Source organism: Hemitrygon akajei, chromosome 31 (assembly GCF_048418815.1).
Source record: "Hemitrygon akajei chromosome 31, sHemAka1.3, whole genome shotgun sequence".
Taxonomy (NCBI): Eukaryota; Metazoa; Chordata; class Chondrichthyes; order Myliobatiformes; family Dasyatidae; genus Hemitrygon; species Hemitrygon akajei.
The window spans coordinates 12774365-12799562 of NC_133154.1; the positions used below are offsets into that span (position 1 = coordinate 12774365).

Below are 25198 nucleotides of genomic sequence, written 5' to 3' on the forward strand. Positions count from 1 at the left end.
GTGGGACCTGATGGTTGAGGGGTAATGACTGTTCCTGAACCTGGTGGTGTGGGACCTGATAGTTGAGGGGTAATGACTGCTCCTGAACCTGGTGGTGTGGGACCTGATAGTTGAGGGGTAATGACTGTTCCTGAACCTGGTAGTGTGAGACTTGATGGTTGAGGGGTAATAACTGCTCCTGAACCTGGTGGTGTGGGACCTGATGGTTGAGGGGTAATAACTGCTCCTGAACCTGGTAGTGTGAGACCTGATGGTTGAGGGGTAATAACTGCTCCTGAACCTGGTAGTGTGAGACCTGATGGTTGAGGGGTAATAACTGCTCCTGAACCTGGTGGTGTGGGACCTGATGGTTGAGGAGTAAAAACTGTTCCTGAACCTGGTGGTGTGGGACCTGATGGTTGAGGGGTAATAACTGCTCCTGAACCTGGTGGTGTGGGACCTGATAGTTGAGGGGTAATAACTGCTCCTGAACCTGGTGGTGTGGGACCTGATGGTTGAGGGGTAATAACTGTTCCTGAACCTTGTGGTGTGGGACCTGATGGTTGAGGGGTAATAACTGTTCCTGAACCTGGTGGTATGGGACCTGATGGTTGAGGGGTAATAACTGTTCCTGAACCTGGTGGTGTGGGACCTGATAGTTGAGGGGTAATAACTGTTCCTGAACCTGGTGGTGTGGGACCTTATGGTTGAGGGGTAATAACTGTTCCTGAACCTGGTGGTGTGGGACCTGATAGTTGAGGGGTAATAACTGTTCCTGAACCTGGTGGTGTGGGACCTTATGGTTGAGGGGTAATAACTGTTCCTGAACCTGGTGGTGTGGGACCTGATAGTTGAGGGGTAATAACTGTTCCTGAACCTGGTGGTGTGGGACCTGATGGTTGAGGGGTAATAACTGTTCCTGAACCTGGTAGTGTGAGACTTGATGGTTGAGGGGTAATAACTGCTCCTGAACCTGGTGGTGTGGGACCTGATGGTTGAGGGGTAATAACTGCTCCTGAACCTGGTAGTGTGAGACCTGATGGTTGAGGGGTAATAACTGCTCCTGAACCTGGTAGTGTGAGACCTGATGGTTGAGGGGTAATAACTGCTCCTGAACCTGGTGGTGTGGGACCTGATGGTTGAGGAGTAAAAACTGTTCCTGAACCTGGTGGTGTGGGACCTGATGGTTGAGGGGTAATAACTGCTCCTGAACCTGGTGGTGTGGGACCTGATAGTTGAGGGGTAATAACTGCTCCTGAACCTGGTGGTGTGGGACCTGATGGTTGAGGGGTAATAACTGTTCCTGAACCTTGTGGTGTGGGACCTGATGGTTGAGGGGTAATAACTGTTCCTGAACCTGGTGGTATGGGACCTGATGGTTGAGGGGTAATAACTGTTCCTGAACCTGGTGGTGTGGGACCTGATAGTTGAGGGGTAATAACTGTTCCTGAACCTGGTGGTGTGGGACCTTATGGTTGAGGGGTAATAACTGTTCCTGAACCTGGTGGTGTGGGACCTGATAGTTGAGGGGTAATAACTGTTCCTGAACCTGGTGGTGTGGGACCTTATGGTTGAGGGGTAATAACTGTTCCTGAACCTGGTGGTGTGGGACCTGATAGTTGAGGGGTAATAACTGTTCCTGAACCTGGTGGTGTGGGACCTGATGGTTGAGGGGTAATAACTGCTCCTGAACCTGGTGGTGTGGGACCTGATGGTTGAGGGGTAATAACTGTTCCTGAACCTGGTGGTATGGGACCTGATGGTTGAGGGGTAATAACTGTTCCTGAACCTGGTGGTGTGGGACTTGATGGTTGAGGGGTAATAACTGTTCCTGAACCTGGTGGTATGGGACCTGATGGTTGAGGGGTAATAACTGTTCCTGAACCTGGTGGTGTGGGACCTGATAGTTGAGGGGTAATGTCTGCTCCTGAACCTGATGGTGTGGGACCTGATGGTTGAGGGGTAATAACTGTTCCTGAACCTAGTGGTGTGGGACCTGATATTTGAGGGGTAATAACTGTTCCTGAACCTGGTGGTGTGGGACCTGATGGTTGAGGGGTAATAACTGCTCCTGAACCTGGTGGTGTGGGACCTGATGGTTGAAGGGTAATAACTGTTCCTGAACCTGGTGGTGTGGGACCTGATAGTTGAGGGGTAATAACTGTTCCTGAACCTGGTGGTGTGGGACCTTATGGTTTAGGGGTAATAACTGTTCCTGAACCTGGTGGTGTGGGACCTGATAGTTGAGGGGTAATAACTGTTCCTGAACCTGGTGGTGTGGGACCTGATAGTTGAGGGGTAATAACTGTTCCTGAACCTGGTGGTGTGGGACCTGATGGTTGAGGGGGTAATAACTGTTCCTGAACCCAGTGGTGTGGGACCTGATGGTTGAGGGGTAATGTCTGCTCCTGAACCTGATGGTGTGGGACCTGATGGTTGAGGGGTAATAACTGTTCCTGAACCTGGTGGTGTGGGACCTGATGGTTGAGGGGTAATAACTGTTCCTGAACCTGGTGGTGTGGGACCTGATGGTTGAGGGGTAATAACTGTTCCTGAACCTGGTGGTGTGGGACCTGATGGTTGAGGGGTAATAACTGCTCCTGAACCTGGTGGTGTGGGACCTGATGGTTGAGGGGTAATAACTGTTCCTGAACCTGGTGGTGTGGGACCTGATGGTTGAGGGGTAATAACTGTTCCTGAACCTGGTGGTGTAGGACCTGATGGTTGAGGGGTAATAACTGTTCCTGAACCTGGTGGTGTTGTACCTGATGGTTGTGGGGTAATGACTGTTCCTGAACCTGGTGGTGTGGGACCTGATAGTTGAGGGGTAATAACTGTTCCTGAACCTGGTGGTGTGGGACCTGATAGTTGAGGGGTAATAACTGTTCCTGAACCTGGTGGTGTGGGACCTGATGGTTGAGGGGGTAATAACTGTTCCTGAACCTGGTGGTGTGGGACCTGATAGTTGAAGGGTAATGTCTGCTCCTGAACCTGATGGTGTGGGACCTGATGGTTGAGGGGTAATGACTGCTCCTGGACCTGGTGGTGTGGGACCTGATGGTTGAGGGGTAATGACTGCTCCTGGACCTGGTGGTGTGGGACCTGATGGTTGAGGGGTAATGACTGCTCCTGGACCTGGTGGTGTGGGACCTGATGGTTGAGGGGTAATGACTGCTCCTGGACCTGATGGTGTGGGACCTGATGGTTGAGGGGTAATGACTGCTCCTGGACCTGATGGTGTGGGACCTGATGGTTGAGGGGTAATGACTGCTCCTGGACCTGATGGTGTGGGAACTGATGGTTGAGGGGTAATAACTGTTCCTGAACCTGTTGGTGTGGGACCTGATGGTTGTGGGGTAATGACTGTTCCTGAACCTGGTGGTGTGGGACCTGATAGTTGAGGGGTAATAACTGTTCCTGAACCTGGTGGTGTGGGACCTGATAGTTGAGGGGTAATAACTGTTCCTGAACCTGGTGGTGTGGGACCTGATGGTTGAGGGGGTAATAACTGTTCCTGAACCTGGTGGTGTGGGACCTGATAGTTGAAGGGTAATGTCTGCTCCTGAACCTGATGGTGTGGGACCTGATGGTTGAGGGGTAATGACTGCTCCTGGACCTGATGGTGTGGGACCTGATGGTTGAGGGGTAATGACTGCTCCTGGACCTGGTGGTGTGGGACCTGGAACTCCTCTACCTCCTTCCTGATGGCAGCAGTGAGAGAGAGCATGGCCTGGACGATGGAAGTCCTTGATGACGGATGCTGGTTTCCTGTGTCATTGCTCCTTGTAGATGTGCTCATTGGTGGGGAGGGTTTTACCCGTGACGGACTGGGCTGTCTGCACTATTTTTTGTGCTGTGCTGGTGACCCTGGCCTCAATTTCCCAACGCAGGCGCCCCAGACAGGGAGCTGACAAACCATCCTGCTGGAGGAACTCGTCAGCATGTGTGGAAGGACAGGAATTATCAATGTTTCGGGTCAGGACTTGGGGTAGCTGTTGTGTGGCAACTATTGCTCTTAGCTGTGGGATGCTGGCAAGAATTACCATGAAAGGACATGATCCTACATTTTAGGAATATTCCCTTGGAGGTCCTTTTGCCAAAGGTCCTTCCTAGCATTGAAGACAATCATCACCTCCAGCAGTGCTAAACCTCTACCGGGATGTGCGTGTATAGTAGGGTCACAGACAGACCTTTCAGCACAGGGGCCACACTAACCATCAACTACCCATTTATCTAATAATATAATCTTAAGCTGTATGGGTCCTAATGCCCTTCCCTTGGACAACATTGGTGGTGTGGAGAGGGGAGACTTGCAGCTTGGCAGCTGCCGGTCTTCCATAAAAAAATCCTTGCCCAGGCTTGCGCCCTGGGAACTTTCCAAGGTGCCAATCCATGGTCTATCGAGACTAACGGAGGCCGACACAATATAATCTTGCTCCCACACCTCACCGGCAGCAGCCTTGCCGTTTCTTTAGTGTTTTCTTCTAAGGAGACCGGGTTGCCAGCTCGACGCTCAACCCAGCACGGATGGAAAGCGTGCAAGGGAGCCGGCCGGATTCGAACCCGCGGCCACTCCGTTCAGAGTCCGGTGCAGACGCCACAGCACCACCAGCCAGCTAAACTCATTTACCTACTCCTACACTGAAATCGGGGTTTTTAAAACTCTCCGGCATTTTTATCAGCTCCTGCCCAGCTCCTGCCATTTCTCACACACATTAGGAGCAATTTCACAGTGAACATTTAACCTACCCAACCACACGGGCACAGAACACAGCCCGTCACCCTCACCACCTCCCTCCCACTTCTGAATCTGACTCCTCTTCATTCTTTCCAGCCTGAAATGTTGACCCTTTACTCTTTTCCATAGACACTGCCTGGCCTGCTGAGTTCCTCCTGTATGTGGGGCTTGGGCTTGGGCACAGGGCGCACCGTGCAAACTCCCCACAAACAGCAGCAGAGGCCAGGACTGAGCCGGGGTTCCTGCCACCAAGGCAGCAACACGACCAGCTGTGGCACCCCGATTGATCTTCTGCCCAAAGTGTACATCAATATGGCGACTAAACCTGGTGAACCCTCCCAAGGGCTCTGAACGAGAGCAAGGACGTTGCCAAAGGGTGGGGAAAGGGGGTGGAGGGAGGGGAGAGAGAGGGAATGGGAGAGTGTGCGTGTGAAATAAAAAGAGAGATTGAAGGAGGAAGAGAAAGATAGAGTTCAAAGTAAAATTTATTATCAGAGTACGTACACGTCACCACATACAACCCTGAGATCCTTTTACTGCGGGCATACTTAGCAAATCTATAGGACAGTAACCATAAACTGTAAACATCAGGAACTGTTAACCGTAAACAGACTGTGCAAATGCAGATATAAATAAATAGCAAAAAATAACGAGCATGAAATAACAATATAAGAGAGTCCTTAAATGAGTGTAGTTATCCCCTTTGGTTCAAGAGCCTGATGGTTGAGAGATGGTAACTGTTCTTGAACCTGGTGGTGTGAGTCCTGAGGCTCCTGTAACTTTTTTCCTGACGGCAGCAGCGAGAAAAGAGCACGGCCTGGGTGGTGAGGATCTTTGATGATGGATGCTGCTTTTTCTACGGCAATATTTCATGTCAATTTGCTCAATGGTTGGGAAGATTTAACCTGTGATGTACTGGGCCAAATCCACTACCTTTAGAGGATTTTCCGCTCAAAGACATCGGTGTTCCCATACCAGGCCAGTCAGCACACTTCCCATCACACATCTATAGGAGTTTGCCAAGGTTTTTAATGACACGCCGAATCTCCGCAGACTCCTGAGGAAATAGAGGCGCTGTCGCGCTTTCTTTGAAATACTGTTTATACGATGGGTCGAGGACAGGTCCTCTGAGATAGTGTCACCCAGGAATTTAAAGTTACTGACCCTCTCCGCCTCTAATCCTCCGATGATTACCGGCTCATGGACCTCTGGTCTCCCCTTCCTGAAGTCTGGAATCAGTTTCTTGGTCTTATTGACGTTGAGTGAGAGGTTGTTGTGATGACGCCACTCAGCCAAGTGATGTGATAACTGCCCTCTGCTTGTTTGTGTTAAGGAAACTGTTGGACAAGAGAGAAAGATAGAGAAAGATTGAGAGAGGGGAGCATCAGGTGAGATGTCCAGAGATAAAACGAGTGACACAATTGGGCAGCGAGAAGAGTTTCTCACAGCTCTGTTGACCGAGGTTCAAACCCGAGTTCCCGTGCAGTCTGAGTGAGTCTCCCCGTGGCCGAGCGAGTTTCCCCCGACATTCGAAAGGTCCGCGTTAATCGTCTTTACTCTGTAGACACAAGGGAGGTAGTGCAGATGCTGGAAATCTACAGCAATACACACACAGTGTGCTGGGGGAGCTCAGCACGCCGGGCAGCATCAACGGATGAGAAGAAACAGTCGACATTTCAGGGCGAGACCACTTAGTATGAAAGCGAGTGGTAGAGTTTGTGATGCGGAGGGTTGATGGGATTGGTGTAGACTTGGTGGGTCGGATGGCCTGTCACCCTACTCAGCAAGCCCTGCTGAGGCAGAGGATGGGACTGAAGCCACTGTCCCCAGACCAGGGGCTCCACGGACCCCTCGCTTAATGGTATTGGTCCATGGCATTAAACAGAGATTGGGAACCCCTGCAGACATTAACCTCTTCGATTACGAGTGACCATGCTTCTCTTATTGACGGGTTCAACCCTTTCTGATGTTGCAATCTTGCAGTCCGTTTCACTTCATTAACCACGGGGAAGAGGGAATAACGTGAAACATCGTACTCCGCACCACCAGAAGCCGAACTGCTGTATCTGTGGTGCCACACCTCGGGTCAAAGTTCACTGCACATGGGCCACTCTTGAGTTCCTCTAACATTTTGTGTTTGTTATTCCATCTAACTTCACCGCTACGAGAGTTATCTGTACGGAGCGGCCTGGCTGCATGTCACTTTTTAATTTCTGGCGTATACTAGGCTGTCGGAATTCGGAAACCCTAACGGGCAGCTAGGACACCTAAATTCAATCACTCAACCAATCATGGGCAGCGCGTGGGGATTAGAGTGGACCTGATAGGGCAATTCTCTTGTCAATCAGACCCCACAGCATTGTAAGTGAACTGAATCTAAGATGGGGCAAATCTTCTCAGACTGGACTAGACCAAATGCTGATAAATATAGAGAACTTTTTATAGCATAGGCACGATGGGCTGAAGGGCCTGTTTGTGCACTGTGTGACTCTGACTAGTGAGCACTGCCTCTTAAGTGGTTTTAAGAGGTAGGCTCACACCCTGCCAGTTCATTGGTCATTGGGAGAACAGCTTCATCCAATCACTGCCGAACAGCTTCATTCAATAGAAATACTACCTAATTGCATTTCTAATGGCTGTGTCTCCTGCAATAATGTTTGAGCTCGTAGTGATGGTGGTTGGTGAGTAAAGACTGCATGGTCTGCACTGAACGTCCTGGGCTGTCTGAGGCCTTCCCGGCTCACCTGCCTGTGGCCTGTGGTGAGTTTTAGTCTGCACAGAGTTAGTCCATGATGTCTCCCGAGGTGGTGTGCTGTTAGAGAGAGGCTGTGCAGCTTGGGACTTTTTTTTAAACTGGAGCACAGGAGAATGAGGAGTGATCTTATAGAAGTGTCTGAAATCATGAGGGGCAGAGGTGAGATGAATGTGCACGGGGTCAGGATTCAAGAACTAGGGCATTAGGGGTTTAAGGTGAGAGGGGAGAGATTTAATATGAACCCGAGGAGCCAGAGGGTGGCCAGTATGTGGTTTAGGCAGGTACGTTAATAAAAGATGCTTGGACTGGTACAAGGATAGGAAAGCATCAGGGGGATATGGGCCAAATGCAGGCCATTGGGACGAGCTTAGAAGGAAATCTTGGTCACAGTTGAGGGACCTGTTTCTGTGCTTTGTGTTTCTGGCTCCATAACTGTTCATAGAAGCAGAATTATGCCATTTGGCCCATCGAGTCTGCTCCGCTATTTCTTCATTTCCCTCTCGGCCCCAATCTCCTGCCTTCTCCGCTTATCCCTTCATGCCCTGTCTCCTCAATGCCCTTTACCAACCTCTGCTTTAAATATACCCAATGACTTGGCCTCCACAGCCGTCTGTGGCAATGAATTCCACCAATCACCACCCTCTGGCTGAAGGAATTGTTCCTCATCTCCGTTCTAAATGGATGTCCCTCTATTCTGAGACTGTGTCTCCCGGTCTTAGACTCTCCCACCAAAGGAAACATTCTCTCCTCATCCACTCTATCAAGGTCTTTCAACATTTGACAGGTTTTGATGAGGTCACCCCTCATTCTTCTGAATTCCAGTGAGTACAGGCCCAGAGACATCAATCACTCTCCATATGATAAGCCTTTCAATCTCAGAATAATTTTTGTGAACCTCCTTTGAAACCTCTCCAATGTCAGCTCATCCTTTCTTAGATAAGGGACCCAAACTATCTCACAATACACCAACTGAGGTCTTAACATTATATCCTTGCTTTTATATTCTAGTCCTCTCGAAATGAATGCTGACATCGCATTTGCCTTCCTCACCACAGACTCAACCTGCAAGTTAGCCTTTAGAGAATCCTGTACGAGGACTTGCAAGTCCCTCTGCACCTCAGATTTTTGAATTTTCTTTCCATTTAGAAAATAGTCTACCCTTTTATTTCTTCTACTAATGTGCATAATCATACACTTCCCAGCATGGTTTTCCATTTGCCATTTCTTTGCCCATTCCCCTACTCTGTCTAGGTCGTCCTCTGGCCTCTCTGATTCCTCAACACTAGCTGCCCTTCCACCTATCTTTGCATCATCTGCAAACGTGGCCACAGAGCCATCAATTCTGTCATCCAAATTAGTAGCATCCGACGTAAAAAGAAGCAGTCCAAATACAGATCCCTATGGAACACTGCTAGTCACCTGCAGCCAACCAGAAAAGGCTCCCTTTCTTCCCACTCTTTGCTTCCTGCCAATCAGCCAATCTTCTATCCATGCTGGTATCTTTCCTGTATATTATGGGCTCTTAACTTGTTAAGCAGTCTCATTGGTGGCACCTTGTCAAAGGCCGTCTGAAAATGCAAGTACACAACATCCACCGATTCTCCTTTGTCTATCCTGCTTGTTATTTCTTCAAAGAATTCCAACAGATTTGTCCAGCAAGATTTTCCCTTGAGGGAACCATACTGACTTTGACATATTTATCATGTGCCTCCAGGTAGCCCAAAACCACATCCCTAGCAACCGACTCCAATGTCTTCCCAACCAATGAGGTCAGGCTAACTGGCCTATAGTTTCCTTCCTTCTGCCTCGGCCTCTCTCCCTTTCTGAAGAGTGGAGTGAAGCTTGCGATTTTCCAGTCCTCTGGAACCATTGATTTTTGAAAGGTCATTACTAATGCTTCCACCATCTCTTCAACCACCTCTTTCCGAACCCGGGGGGTGCACACCACCTGGCCCAGGTGATTTATCTACCTTCAGACCTCTCTGCTTCCTAACCACCTTCTCACTAGGAACGGTAACCTCGGTCACTTCCGCCCCCCTGACACTCTCGAACTGCCGGCACACTGCCAGTGTACGTTGGTTAAAATGCTAGTGAAGGATTTAATAGCGGAAAAGCCAGAAAGTCACGCAGCATAGAAGCAGGCCCTTCTGGCTGACCATCATCCATTTCTACTAACCCCTTCCACCACACTTGGTCTGTAACCCTCGTGGCTGGGTAGCACGGCTGCACAATTCATGTACCTGATTGCTGTACTCTCTGGAAGCCACGGGTCTGCCGACCTAGACACGATAGCTGTCCCAACAAGCTCTTGTTGGCAGAGACCAACCGTGACCTCACTATCTCCCTCACAGTTGAGGCAGTAATAGTCATCCACATTTGTTTGCCTTCCGATAACAAAAGGTGCAGAGCTTTCTAGACCAACTCCAGTACACAGCTGACTACGCCCCTGCCCCACTCCTTGCATTTGTTCCGGAGTACTTGCCCTGCCTCAAAAGGAGGAGGTGAGATGACAAAAATTCCTTCTCTTGAAGTTGACTCTCTTATGAAGTATCCAGACACACTCTTTAATTAAAGATTAAACCAATAAAGATTAGCTTTATTTGCCAGTCATCCGAAAATACAGACAAATGCACTGATTGTCCTGTGGGGGGGGGGGGGGCAGCCGGCAAGTGTTGCCACATCCCTGGCACTAATTTGCCATGCCAATGACTCACTAGCCCTAAATGCATGCTTATGGGATGGGGGAGGACGCCCACAGGGAGAGAATTACAGGCTGCGGCAGGAACCAATAGACAATAGACAATAGTCAGTAGGTGCAGGAATAGGCCATTCGGCCCTTCTAGCCAGCACCGCCATTCACTGTGATCATGGCTGATCATACACAATCAGTACCCCGTTCCTGCCCTCTCCCCATATCCCTTGACCCCACTATCTATAAGAGCTCTGTCTAACTCTCTCTTGAACGCATCCAGAGACTTGGCCTCCACTGCCTTCTGGGGCAGAGCATTCCACATATCCACCACTCTCTGGGTGAAAAAGTTCTTCCGCATCTCTGTTCTAAATGGCCTACCCCTTATTCTTAAACTGTGGCCTCTAGTTCTGGACTCACCCATCAGCGGGAACATGCTTCCTGCCTCCAGTGTGTCCAATCCCTTAATAATCTTATATGTTTCAATCAGATCCCCTCTCATCCTTCTAAATTCCAGTGTATACAAGCCCAGTCGCTCCAATCTTTCAACATATGACAGTCCCACTATTCCGGGAATTAACCTTGTGAACCTACGCTGCACTCCCTCAATAGCAAGAATGTCCTTCCTCAAATTTGGAGACCAAAACTGCACACAATACTCCAGGTGGGGTCTCACCAGGGCCCTGTACAGCTGCAGAAGGACCTCTTTACTCCTATACTCAATTCCTCTTGTTATAAAAGCCAGCATGCCATTAGCTTTCTTCACTGCCTGCTGTACCTGCATGCTTGCTTTCATTGACTGAAAGAACACCTAGATCTCATTGTACTTCCCCTTTTCCTAACTTGACTCCATTTAGATAGTAATCTGCCTTCCTGTTCTTGCCACCAAAGTGGATAACCTCACATTTATCCACATTAAACTGCATCTGCCATACATTTGTCCACTCACCCAACCTGTCCAAGTCACCCTGCATTCTCATAACATCCTCCTGACATTTCACACTGCCACCCAGCTTTGTGTCATCAGTAAATTTGCTAATGTTACTTTTAATCCCTTCATCTAAATCATTAATGTATATTGTAAACAGTTGCGGTCCCAGCACCGAACCTTGCGGTACCCCACTAGTCACAGCCTGCCATTCCGAAAGGGACCCGTTAATCACTACTCTTTGTTTCCTGTCAGCCAGCCAATTTTAAATCCATGACAGTACTCTGCCCCCAATACCATGTGCCCTAATTTTGCCCACTTATCTCCTATGTGGGACTTTATCAAAAGCTTTCTGGAAGTCCAGGTACACTACATCCACTGGCTCTCCCTTGTCCATTTTCATAGTTACATCCTCAAAAAACTCCAGAAGATTAGTCAAGCATGATTTTCCCTTCATACACCCATGCTGACTCGGACTGATCCTTCTATTGCTATCCAAATGTGTCGTAATTTCCTCTTTTATAATTGACTCCAGCATCTTTCCCACCACTGACGTCAGGCTAACCGGTCTATAATTCCCTGTTTTCTCTCTCCCTCCTTTCTTGAAAAGTGGGACAACATTAGCCACCCTCCAATCAGCAGGAACTGTTCCTGAATCTATAGAACATTGGAAAATGATTACTAATGCATCCACGATTTCTAGAGCCACCTCTTTAAGTACCCTGGGATGCAGACCATCAGGTCCCGGGGACTTATCAGCCTTCAGCCTCAACAGTCTATCCAACACCATTTCTTGCCTAATATAAATTTCCTTCAGTTCATCCTTTACCCTAGTTCCTTTGGCCACTATTACATCTGGGAGATTGTTTGTGTCTTCGCTAGTGAAGACAGATCCAAAGTACCCGTTCAACTCATTTCCTTGTTCCCCATAATAAATTCACCCGTTTCTGTCTTCAATGGCCCAATTTTGGTCTTAACTATTTTTTTGCTATTCACATACCTAAAGAAGCTTTTACTATCCTTTATATTCTTGGCTAGTTTACCTTGGTACCTCATTTTTTTTTGGCTTATTGCCTTTTTTGTTATCTTCTGTTGCTCTTTAGAAGCTTCCCAGTCCTCCAGTTTCCCGCTCATCTTTGCTATGTTATACTTGTTCTCTTTTATTTTTATACTGCCCTTTACTTCCCTCGTCAGCCACGGACGCCCCTTACTCCTCTTAGGATCTTTCTTCCTCTTTGGAATGAACCAATCTGCTCCTTCTGCATTATTCCCAGAAATACCTGCTATTTTTGTTCCACTGTCTTCCCTGCTAGGGTATTGTTCCATTGAACTTTGGCCAGCTCCTCCCTCATAGCTCCATAGTTCCCTTGGTTCAACTGTAATACTGACACATCCGATTTTCCCTTCTCCTTCTCAAATTGTAGGTTAAAACATATCATATTATGGTCACTACCTCCTAATGGTTCCTTTACCTCAAGGTCCCTGATCAAATCTGGTTCAGTGCACAACACTAAATCTAGAATTGCCTTCTCCCTGGTAGGCTCCAGTACAAGCTGTTCTAAGAATCCATTTTGGAGGCACTCCACAAACTCCCTTTCTTGGGGTCCGGTACCATTCTGATTCTCCCAGTCTACCTGCATGTTGAAATCCCCCATGACAACTGTTATCATTACCTTTGCGACATGCCAATTTTAACTCTTCATTCAACTTACACCCTACATCCAGACTGCTGTTTGGGGGCCTGTAGATAACTCCCATTAGGGTCTTTCCACCCTTAGAATTTCTCAGTTCTATCCATACTGACTCTACATCCCCAGATTCTATGTCCCCTCTCGCAAGGGACTGAATATCATTCCTCACCAACAGAGCCACCCCACCCCCTCTGCCAGTCAGTCTGTCCTTTCGATAAGATGTATATCCTTGAATATTCATTTCCCAGGCCCTGTCCGCTTGAAGCCATGTCTCAGTTATTCCCACAACATCGTACTTGCCAATTTCCAACTGTGCCTCAAGCTCATCTACTTTATTCCTTATACTTTGTGCATTCATATATAATACTTTTAATTCGGTACTCCCCTCTCCTTTCATAACCAAACCCCGCTCGGTGATCGCCGGGGCTGTGAAGCGATTGCGTCACCATGCCGCCCAACTGCGAGGTAGAGCAGGGGGACAGATCAAGTGTGGCGGACAGGCTTAGTAGAAATGGCTGATGGGACGATGGTCAACACGGAGCCATTGGGCCGTAGGGCCTGTTTCTATACTGCACGACCCTCTGACTCTTCCGCGATTGGATGCTTAACTGAAGTTTTAATCCTGATTGGTTTTAATGGCCTGGTGTGGGATGACCCTGCAACAATGCATTGTTGGAGGTCTGTTCCTTAAAGAAAGAATCCTACTAAGGCACCATCATTTGGCCCAATGTTCTCCCGCCTCATTTATTTGGAGAAAAGGAGGTTTCTCTGGTGACTTGGTGAACTCCCCCTCTCAACTCACACTTGTGGAACCTCACCGATGGGGATTTTCCTTCTCTGCTCTCCTACCATAGAAACGACATTTCAAGTACCCTTCAACATGAACCACCCTGAAATAATGAATCTCCCTTCGACATCCTGTTAAAGTACATCTATCTTATCACTTTTGGAGAGCAAACTCTGCATTTAATATGATTAACCGACCTGATGTTAACTTTAAAGATGTGTATTTTTCCACTTCCATGAGATTATTCCAGGTAAGCTCCTCAATACATGTCTAGGCTAGTCCCCTCTTTTTCCTTCCCTGCCTGGTACCTTTGCTTGCATCCTGAAGTGAGGAAATTCAAGATTTTTCTATATTTGTGGCTTACATACATATTAATTCTATGTGCCCCTCACTCAGGCATTCAGTGCTCTTATTTTTTACTATTAAGTAGTAGTACTAATCAGTTCCAAATATAAATAGTGTCAGTGAGATAATAAATCATCCACACACTTATCTACTAATATGCATTTCACAATGTTGTCTGGATCCGTATTAGTAACCCTTCCTGTGCGTACAACTTCCTCGATACCTTCAACACTCCTCTCATCTCTGTTTAACAAAGCACACCATTGTTTTATGCAAATAAGGGATTCAGTCAACAAGTGATATCTCGGCTTCCCTTCCTCGCTGTTTCTCAATAACAGATTACTTCACGATTTTTATGTCATGAGATAACGAAACACTTCTGTGGAAACACGAATCCATTTGGTATATTGTTTAGATAAGTTATAATTACCAATTTCCTTGAAATAATTTGAGACGAGGTGGTGCAGCCAGTCGAGTCGCTGCCTCGGGCCTGCAGTAAACTGGCTCTGACCCTTAACCTCACCTGCTGTCCATCTGGAGTTTACCTGCCCTCCCTGCGATCGCGCCCGTTTCCTCCAGTGCGCTCGCTCTCACCGATAGTGGAGCCTCGCTGTTTGGGAGTTTACCTCCCTGTTCTCCGGCCATGGTAGCAGCAGTTCAAGTATCATTCGATACAAACCGCCCTAGGTCTCCTCCCACCTCCGAAAAGATGTGTAGAGTGGCAAATTAATAGCAGATTGTTCCTAGAGCGTGGGTAAGTGGTAGAATCTGGAGTGAGCCGATGGGATTGTGGATGAAATGAAACGGTTGATCGTCAGCATGGACTGAAGGACCGGTTGCATTTCTTGTCACTTGTTCAGGCTTTATCAATAATTTTTACATTTTGCACTGAACGTCAGGGCAGAATTTCCTAAACCCCCATTTCCAATTAACATACTGTTGGAAAAACAATGGTAAAGGGAAATATTTGTCTTACGTGCTGTTAGAACATATTCTGGATTCAGGGTGTACAGCAAAATATTAACCTCAGCCACCAATCTTTCGATCTGAACTTGGACAGCAGATTAAATTTAAAAGGCAGTTCTGGACAATGGGTTCCTACAGCTGTTAACTGAATAACCAGACATTGCCGATTAACATTCAGTTTGGGCGTCTGGAGTACGGGTGCGAAGATGGAGGTGTGAAAGTTGTATGTAATTCAAAGGAAGCATTGTAGGTACATTGTAAATAGAGAATTGTCCTTTGATCTTTAGCATATAATACGTCATGTAATGTTGGGCCAACAGCCTTCTTCTGCGGAAGGGGTCTCCATTTCATATCTGCTGTGTCTCCTCTTGCAGAATTAAAGACTCATAATCACCAGCTGTGTGTCTTCTCTCTGGTAACTTTGTTCGCATTACAACATGTACAGGTGTCCCCCGCTTTACGAATGTTCGCTTCGCGCCACTTCGCTTTTACAGAAGACCTACATTAGTAACCTGTTTTCGCATTACAAAGAGGATTTTCGCTTTTTATGAAAAGTTTTCCCATATAAATGAACAGTTCTTTGTTTTACACCATTTCAGCTTAAGGAAGGTTTCCCAGGAACGCTCTACCTTTGTGAAGGGTACCTGTCCATTGAAATAAACAGTGAAAAGCATCATCGGCATCAAATCAAATCAGTGAGGATTGTGGTAGGGTTCGCCCGCGAGTGTCACCACACTTCTGAATCTAACATAGCGTGCCCACGGATTACTAACCCTAACTCTAACTGTATGTGTTTGGATGAAGACTATATTACTGTGATTTGCCGTCTATGGCAGGGATCAGAGCTGTTGTTTGTGTGAGGTACGTTAATAACTTGGATGCAGGTGCAGGAGAAGTTTGCAGAAGGCACAGTGGTGTTGTGGACGGTGAGGTGGGTTGCCTACGGCTACAGCATAATATAGATCAGATATGGTATCGAGCAGATGGAATTTAATCCTGACTGGCGCAGTGTGATGCATTTTGGGAAGTCAAGTAAGGGTAGGGTGTTTACAGCAAATGATAAGGGACTTGGGAGTCTTTGTGCAGGATTCTCTAAAGGCTAACTTGCAGGCTGAGTAAGTGGTGAGGAAGGCAAATGCAATGTTAGCATTCATTATCAGAGGACTAGGATATAAAAGCAAGGATGTGACGCTGAGGCTTCATAAGCTTTTGGTCAGACCGCACGTTTCTTCCCCAATTCCCAGAGTCTAGTCTGACACCAACTTTTACACACACACCACACACACACTCACACAGGCACACACATACACTCACAGACACACACACACTCACACTCACAGACACACACACACTCACACTCACAGACACACACACACTCACACAGACACACACTCACACAGACACACACACACACTCACAGACACACACACACTCACACTCACAGACACACACACACACACTCCGCTCCCTTTGCAATTTTTGCTCATTTCTTTCTCAATTCCTGCTAAAACATTGTTTACATTTACATAATTTATTATTATATTGTAATTTGCCCTTTACTGTGCCTATTGTCTTGTTTATTAATTAATTGTACTGTCTTGCACTGTTTTGTGCACTTTATGTAGTCCCGTGTAGGTCTGAAGTCTAATGTAGTTTTGTGCTGTCTCACATAGTCTAGTGTAGTTTTGGGTTGTTTCATGTAGCACCGGGGTCCTGGAGGAACGTTGTCTCATTTTTACTGCGTACTGTACCAGCAGTTATGGTTGAAATAACAATAAAAGCAACTCGATTTGACTTGGAGTATTGTGAGCAGTTTTGGACCCCTTATTTAAGAAAGGATGTGCTGACATTGGAGAGGGTTCAGAGGAGGTCAAGGGAATGGTCCTGGGAATGAAAGGATTAACATATAAGGAGCATTTGGCTTTGAACCTGTACTCACTGGAGTTGAGAAGAATGATCTCATTGAATATTGAGAGGCCTGGGTAGAGAAGGTGTTTCCAATGGTGGGAGGCCCAGTGGGCACAGCCTCAGGATAGGAGGATGTCCCTTTAGAACAGAGATTAGGAGGAATTTCTTTAGCTAGAGGGTGGTGAATCTGTGGAATTAATTGCCACAGACAGCCGTAGAGACCAAGCCATGGGTTATGTATTAAGCAGAGCTCGACAGGTTCTTGATTAGTAAGGGTGTGAAAGGTTACGGGGAGGAGGCAGGAGAATGGGTTGAGAGGGAAAATAAATCAGCCATGATTGAATGGCAGGGCAGACTTGATGGGCTGAATGGCCTGGAGCTATTCCTATGTCTTATGGTCATATATCTGAATGCTATGAAAGCATTGACTCTCAGTTACTGAGAGCTACTGTAAATGTAGCACTAGCATTGGTTAACATCCTCATATCTGGCCTGAAGAACACCGACGAGCTTGTCCTGTGGCAGAGATGGTGAGTGAGTGTGAGGTTTATTTTTTATTGAAGTTCATCATCAAACAAACATTTCCATAAGATGTATTTCAGATATTGTACATATAGTCATATATGCCACAGTTCTCCACATAATATTTATCTGCGGTATACACTTATAGAAAAGAGAGGAAAGAAAGAACAAGCGAAAGGAGAAAACTATGTACAAGTAGGGAGTGATCTTTTTTACAACATATTCATTGATTTGTGAGAATGAAATAAGGTCTATGAGGTGTTATGTAGTTAAACCATTTCTCCCAGTATGAATCAAATTGTTCCAACTTATGATTATGTGTATCCCACTCCAATAGTCTTTGGTAACAGGGCTTTCCCAGAAAATATGATAATGGTTTGCATTTTGATTTCCACAATTTCTCCAGCAAACAGGGAGGTTACTGTCATAATGGGATTTCTGAGAGGGTGTGACAAAGTATCTTATCAAGTTTTTCCATCTGAACTCCCTCCATTTCTGTGAACTGGTACACTTCCATTGATACCTCCATATTATTGTCCATTCTTCCTCAGATATAATTATCCCTCCTTCCTTCTCCTATTTTGTTTTAATATATGAAGTCAAATATGTTTTAAGATTTGACAACCCCTTATACATGCTTGAAATGATTCTACTACTGTTATCTGAATTGTATGCTTTTCTAAATAGCTCTATCAAACATGTACTTGCGTTGGTTACACTTTTAACCATCCTATTAACATATTGTCGCATCTGTAAATACCGATAAAAGTCTTGTTTTTATAATAAGTGTTTCTCTTTAAGCATTTCAAAACTGAACAGTGTTCCTTCTTTCATTATATTGCAAAGAACTGTTATTCCTTTAGTTGTCCAGTCCTTAAATCTAGCATCCAGTTTATTCAGTGTAAAATCCAAGTCATATGCACACCATTTAAGAATTGCAATACCTCCCTGTAGTTTATATTCTTTTATAATAGTTTTCCATATTTTAAGAGTCCGCTTCACCCATGGGTTATCAATAGTATTTATGTATCTTTGTAGGTTGTTATCAGCCAAGATTGCCTGTATGGGGATGGGAAGTACCCGCTCCTCAATGTTTTTCCATTGAGCGTCATATGATGGGTTACACCAACATATCACAGCTCTCAACTGTGCTGCAAAATAATAATCTCTAAGAGAAGGTAGACCCCATCCCCCCTTTTCCTTGGCTAATTACAAGTTTTGAGATGAACTCCAGGTCTTTTACCTTGCCACATATAACTTGATAACATTTTGTTCCATTCATTGAATTGATTTTGATTAATCTCTATTGGTAGGGTCTGAAAGAGATATAATAGTCTGAGCAGTATATTCATTTTAATAGATTCAATCCTTGAACTGACACTAAAAAAGGAATTAGATTCTATCTTGTTATATCTTCCATAATTTTTATATATAGGCTGATAATTGCATTCTGATAATTTTGCCAAATCTTTTGGCATAATGATGCCCAAATATTTAAAAGACTCTGTGTGCCATGCCCAGGGATATCTACTTTCAATTTCTCTTGGTGGGCTATAGTTATATGAGAGTAATTGGGTTTTATCTATGTTGATCTTGTATTCTGATAATTGACCATATTGTTCAAAGGATTGCATCAATTTAGGTAAAGAGTATGTTGGTTGCCCTAGAAAGAGCAAAATGTCATCCGTGTAACAAGCCAATTTATGCTCTGTCCCTTTAATAGTAATTCCCTTGATATCTTCATTTTGTCTGATGTATTGAGCTAATGGTTCCAGATATAATGCGAAGAGTAACAATGACCATGCACAATCCTGTCTCTTGCCCCTTTCTAGGGTAAAACTATTTGATAAATATCCATTGATTTTAATCCTAGCAGTAGGATTGTCATATAGTGTCTGTATAGTTTTAATAATTGTGTCATGTAAACCAAATCTATGTAAAACTCTATAAAGAAAATTCCAATTAACCAAATCAAATGCCTTTTCAGTGTCCATGCTTATCACTACTGCTTTGATTTTATTTTTTTTGTATATGATCCATAATCTGAAGTATCCGTCATATATTGTCTTGTGTTTGGCGTTGTTGTATAAAACCTGTCTGATCATTATGTATCAATGTGCGTAGAAACTCTTCTAATCATTTGGCCATGATGGAGGTAAATAATCTATAATCTACATTAAGAATGGATATTGGTCTAAATGACCCACATTCCATTTTATCCTTGCCTTCTTTTGGTATAGCTGAGATTATCGCTTCCTTCCAGCTGGGTGGCATTTGTGCCTTCTTTTAGAGCCCAGTTCAGTGTGGGGAGTAAGACAGGAATTAAATTATTTTATACCACTCTGCCATATATCCATCTGATCCTGGTGACTTGCTTAATTTAAGCCTACTAGTTGCAGTTTTTAGTTCAGCTTCAGTTATGTCAGCAGTCATTGTTCTATTTTGTTCTTTGCTTAAAGAGGGTAACTCTAGAGAATTCAGGAAGGTGTCAATCTGGGTTATGCTTCCCCCTGGAACTTTGGAATATAGAGTTTTGTAAAACACTTCAAAAGCTTCTTGAATTCCACTTAGCTTAATTTTTTTTAAATTGTTTTTGTTCTTGGATCCCTAATTCTATGAATTGTATTTTCTGCTATCGTTTTTTTTTCAGTTCCTACACCAGTATTTTCAGACTTAGATCCACTTTTATAATGTCTGTTTCAGAAACATTAAAATTTTCCTGATTTCTTGCATAGCCAAACTATTAATTTCATTCCTATTTTTAAAAATTTCCTCTAATGTATCCTGTGTTCAATTCAATTTGTGTTTTTTTTCTAGTTCCTTCAGCTTATTTTGTAATTCCTCTAATGTTTTATTCCTTTTTTTCCTTATATGAGGGTATCATTATAAGTTTCCCTCTTAAAACAGCCTTCAGAGTATCCCATAGAATGGGAGGTGAAACCTCTCCATTATCAATGAATTCTAAGTAAAGACTTTTTTCTTTTTTAATTTGTTCCTTAGACTTTATTGAGTAGACTTGAATTTAGTTTCCAAATAGCATTCTTTGGTTGTAGGTCAAAATCAACAGATAAATATATAGGTGCATAGTCACTTACATCTATTGTCCCAATTCCACAGGTGTTTATTTTGTCTTTTCCAAATGTTATGAAATAGTCTATTCTTGTATATGCAGAATGTGGAGCAGAATAATGAGTGTAATCCCTTCTTTCGGGGAAAAGGTCCCTCCATATATCAATTAAACCAACATTCTCAAAAATGTATTCTTTCTTATGCAAAAATTTTGTTTCATAGGTTTTTTTCTATTGGAAGAGTCTAACTTTGGTTGTAATTGTAAATTTAAGTGTCCCCCCCCCCCCACCCCACATACCTGTTGTGAGTGTGAGGTTTAAAAATCGAACGAGGCCTGTCAGGGCTTTTCAGATTGTCAGGTAATTATTCACTTCTCAAGAGCCAATAAAAATAAGTTAGGTTTAAGTGGAGCAGCCTTTGTTGGAGTGGGACACAGTTAAAGTGGAGTGCCAAAGGCCTTGGCTCAAAGGTTTTTAGCAAAGAGCGGTGTAAGCTAAGTTTCCAGTAAGTTTCTTTCTTTCTTTTTATTGCACAATTAAAATACTGGAAAGGTCAATGGAATGCTCCTCTTGAAAGACAGGGAGACCTCCAGTGTGTCTTACAACGATACCTGCAAGAAGTGCATCCAGCTGCAGCTTCTTGGGGAACTTGTTCGGGAACTGGAGTTGAATCTGGATAAACTCCGGATCATCCAGCAGATACAGGGAGGTAGCTACACTTAAGGTACAGGACACAGGGAAGTAGGTGACCGCTAGGAGGGGGAAAGGAGTAAGCCACCAGCGCAGGGTGGCCACTCCCCTCATTAACGAGAATGCAGCTTTGGAGACTGTTGGGGTGGGATGACCTAGCAGAGTAAAGCCACAGCAGTCCCATCTCTGGCACTGAGTCTGGGTCCATGACTCGGAAGGGAAGGGGAGAAGAGGAAGAAGGTGGTGTTACATAGTTAGGGAAACAGACAGGAGATTCTGTGGTCATGACAAGAGTCTTGGATAGCATGTTGCCTCCCAAGCGTCAGGGTCAGGGACATCTCAGATCAGGCCCACACAGCATTCTTAAGGGGCAGGTTGTGGAGCCAGAAGTTGTGGTACATATTGGTACCCACAATATAGCTAGGAAATGCGATGAGGTCCTGAAGAGAGAATATAGGGAGCTCGGTGGGAAGCTGAAAAGCAGGACCTCACAGACGGTAATCTCTAGATTGCTGCCCGTGCCAGTCACCAGTGAGGGTAAGAATAGGACGACTTGGCAGAAGAATTAGTGCTGATCGATAAATCAGCCATGATGGAATGGTGGAGCAGACTTGATGGGCTGAATGGCCTAATTCTGCTCCAATGTCCTACAGTGTTGCAGAGAGACACCCAGTGCTTGCGTTATCAGGCTCCACGCACAGCTTGATGTAGCCACACAGGAAGGAGGTCACTGCGCTGAGGGTGACCCTTTCTCTGGAGGCCCATACACCACCCCTTTTCAGAACCCCGTCCTTCCTCGGTCTCCCAGTCGAACAGCAGACAGCCGGGTGATCTGGAGAAACTTGTGGAGGGGAGGCTGGTTCCCCCCCCCCACCCCCGGCTCCCCTAATATATCAGCCGTGGTGGAGCAGACTCGATGGGCTGAATGGTATAACTCTGCTCCTATATCTCATGGTCCAGACGTGGCGAACAAAGCTAATCTGTCAGTTGGTAAACGCTGAGCTGAGAACGTTGGAAATAGTGTAAGCGTTTTCACAAACCTTGCCTAAAAAATGGGCAACAGAAGCGCTGGGCTCTAAGGTGAAGTTATTTTCTGTTCTAGTCGTGTTCTTCTTAAAATTGTGTAAGAGTCGTGCTGGATCTGCTTTCCTTGTGAACAATGCCTGTGATGCTGCTGCGAGCTTCTCACTCTACCTGTGGATACCCGTAAGGCCAAAAGACAGGAGCAGAATTAGGCAAGATTCGAAGGGTGTCCAGAGTGGGTGGGATTTTTGATCACGCAGGCAGCGAGAGGAGTAGGCAGAGCACGTAGACGGATGAAAAATCACTCGGCGTTCCATTGATTAGTTCTCAGTTAGTACATTGCTGAATCAGAAAGGGGTTTTGTCATTGTCCAACCTCTGAAATTGCTTTTTAAGCCTCACTGGGACAACAGTTTCACTTTCCATGCCACTGCTGGCCTTCCTGTCGGTGACAGTCAGAGAAAGGCAGCAGCGGAACCAGGCACAAGTGCTTAGACACAAGCAGGGCCAGCTGTCCCACCGTCTGGTCTTCGGGAGTCAGCGGGATTCGGCAGGCGGCTAAGTCCAGGCCCCACTTGGACATCGCTGTGGTAACCAGAGTCTCTGCAGGTGGACAGTGGAGAGCATCACGATCTGGTGTGGAAACACCGGCGCTCAGGAATGGGAAAGCCCACGGGGGGGGGGGGGGGGTGGATCCCAGGCAGAGCCCCCTCCCCATCACAGCAAAGCAGCGTCCACCATCAAGGACCCCCGTCATCCAGGCCATGCTCTCTCCTCTCTACCACCATCGGGCAGGAGGTACGGGAGCCTCAGATCCCACATCACTGCGTTCAGGAACACCTTTTACCCACCAGCGTGGATAACTTTACACATCTCATCACTAAACTGACTCCACAGCCTACGCTTGCCTTCAAAGACTCCACAACTCGAGTTCTCAATGTTATTTATTTGGTTTTGCTGTTATTTGCACTCTTTATCTTTTGGTTGTTCGTCAGTCAGTTATTTACAGTTATCAAACATTTTTATTGAAATTATTTCTTTATTTCCCTGTAAATGCATCTCGAGGTAGCGTATGGTGATAAATAGATAGAGTGGCCACTTTATTCGGAAACTCCCACACCTCCTGTACCTAATACTGTAGCCATTCTGTGTATCTTCTGCTGCTGTAGCCCATCCGCTTCAATGTTTGACATGTTGTGCGTTCAGTGATGCTCTTCCGCACACCGCTGTGGGGTTTCTTTTTGAGTTATTGTCGCCTTCCTGTCAGCTTGAACCAGTCTGGCCGTTCTCCTCTGACCTCTCTCATTAACGAGGCGTTTTCGCCCTCAGATCTGCGACTCACTGCATGTCTGTTTGGCACTGTTCTCTGTAAACTCTAAGACTTGAGCACGGAAATCCCAGCAGTCTCTGAGTTACTCAAACCACCCCGTTTGGCACCAAGGTCAAAGACAATTATGTCACCTTTCTTCCTCATTCTGATGTTTGGTCTGAACAACAACTGAACCTCTTGACCGTGTCTGCATGCTTTTATGCCTTGAGTTGCTGCCACCGGATTGGCTGATTAGATATTTGCATTAACAAGCAGGTGTACAAGTGTATCTCATATAGTGACCACTGAATGTACGTACATTGATAATAAATTTACTTTGAACTTTGAACCTCTGGTGGGTCAATTCAGCCAGACAGATTGAAAACGACTCTGCCAGGCTAATACCTGATTCATCTGTGGGTTGTCTGTGTAAATGTATTCACAGGCTAATGTGGCGGAAATTGGGCTGAAGGTACGATTGTCTGTCTAAATCTGGTGTGGTCCTTGGACAGCTGAATAATTTTGGTATGGGCCCCCAGATCCTAAGAACTTTCTACAGGGGCACGATTGAGAGCATCCTGACTGGCTGCATCACTGCCTGGTACGGGAACTGTACTTCCCTCAACTGCAGGGCTCTGCAGAGAGTGGTGCGGACAGCCCAGTGCATCTGTAGATGTGAACTTCCCACTAGTCAGGACATCTACAGAGACAGGTGTGTAAAAAGGACCCAAAGGATCACTGGGGACCCGAGTCACCCCAACCACAAACTGATCCAGCTGCTGCCATCCGGGAAACATAAAAGCCAGGACCAACAGGCTCCGGGCCAGCTTCTTCCACCAGGCCATCAGAATGATTAATTCATGCTGACACTACTGTATTTCTATGTTATATTGACTGTCCTGTTGCACATACTATTTATTATAAATTACATTTAGACGGAGACGTAACATAAAGATTTTTACTCCTCATGTATATGAAGGATGTAAGAAATAGTCAATTCAATTCCATTCATTCGTGGTGGGCCATCCAATCTTCTTCTTGCCTGCTCTGTCACAGTGGGTTTGACTTAATGAAGTGCCTGGTACATAATCTGTTTCAGACTTCCTTGTTCTGTTTCTGTGGGGCCCGTCGTTCCCTGTGCTAAAGTCCGCTCTGTGCCACTCCTCTGGGTATCTATGCGTGTGGAAATGATATGCAGACCAAATTTCCTGTACAGCATCCCAGGAAGCTCATCCTGTTAGTAAAGCCCCATTGCATCATCCGTCTATTCCATCAGCAGGAAAACAAACAAACAGGTAAAATATTAAACCCATGACAATTTATTAACTGTGGAATTGTTTTAACAAACTGTTTCCACAAGGCACATTAGTGTTCCAGTGAAGGTACAGGACGTTGAGACATCACAGTAATGCTGGCGCTCTGCTACTGGGGTATGTGTGGCTAGTGCTGTCCTTCACCAAGTCATGCCTGAAGTTAGACCATCAGACACGGGCAGAATGAGGCCAGTCCGCTCCGCCGTTGCTTTATTTTCCCTCTCAACCCCATCTCCTGCCTCTCCCCGTGATCTTTGACGCCCCCAAAGATGCTAACAACCTCCGTTTTACTGTTGCGTGATTATGAATGGACCCCGCTCTCCTCTCTGCCCCACAAAGCTCTGGAGTGCGAATATTTTCCACCTAGGCTGCCTCGTACACAGAGACACCTTCTCGGACCGTGCTGTCCCATAGTGCAGGTATGGTGAAATCCAGACAGCAGAGTCACAGTGCTGGATTTTAATTATTTATTGGTAACAAACCCTTCC

At 45.7% G+C, this 25198-nt stretch overlaps 1 protein-coding gene and 1 long non-coding RNA gene across 2 annotated transcripts in view; both read right to left on the bottom strand.

Moving 5' to 3' along the window:
* The window catches only part of LOC140719071 (uncharacterized), a 98419-nt gene that overhangs the window by 18906 nt on the left and 54315 nt on the right, over nucleotides 1-25198 (bottom strand). The window lies entirely within an intron of this gene.
* LOC140719074 (uncharacterized) lies at nucleotides 5187-10039 on the bottom strand. The gene is made up of 2 exons (XR_012096855.1): nucleotides 6164-10039; nucleotides 5187-6054 (listed from the first exon to the last, which is right to left on the bottom strand). It is a non-coding gene; the product is annotated as an uncharacterized lncRNA (long non-coding RNA).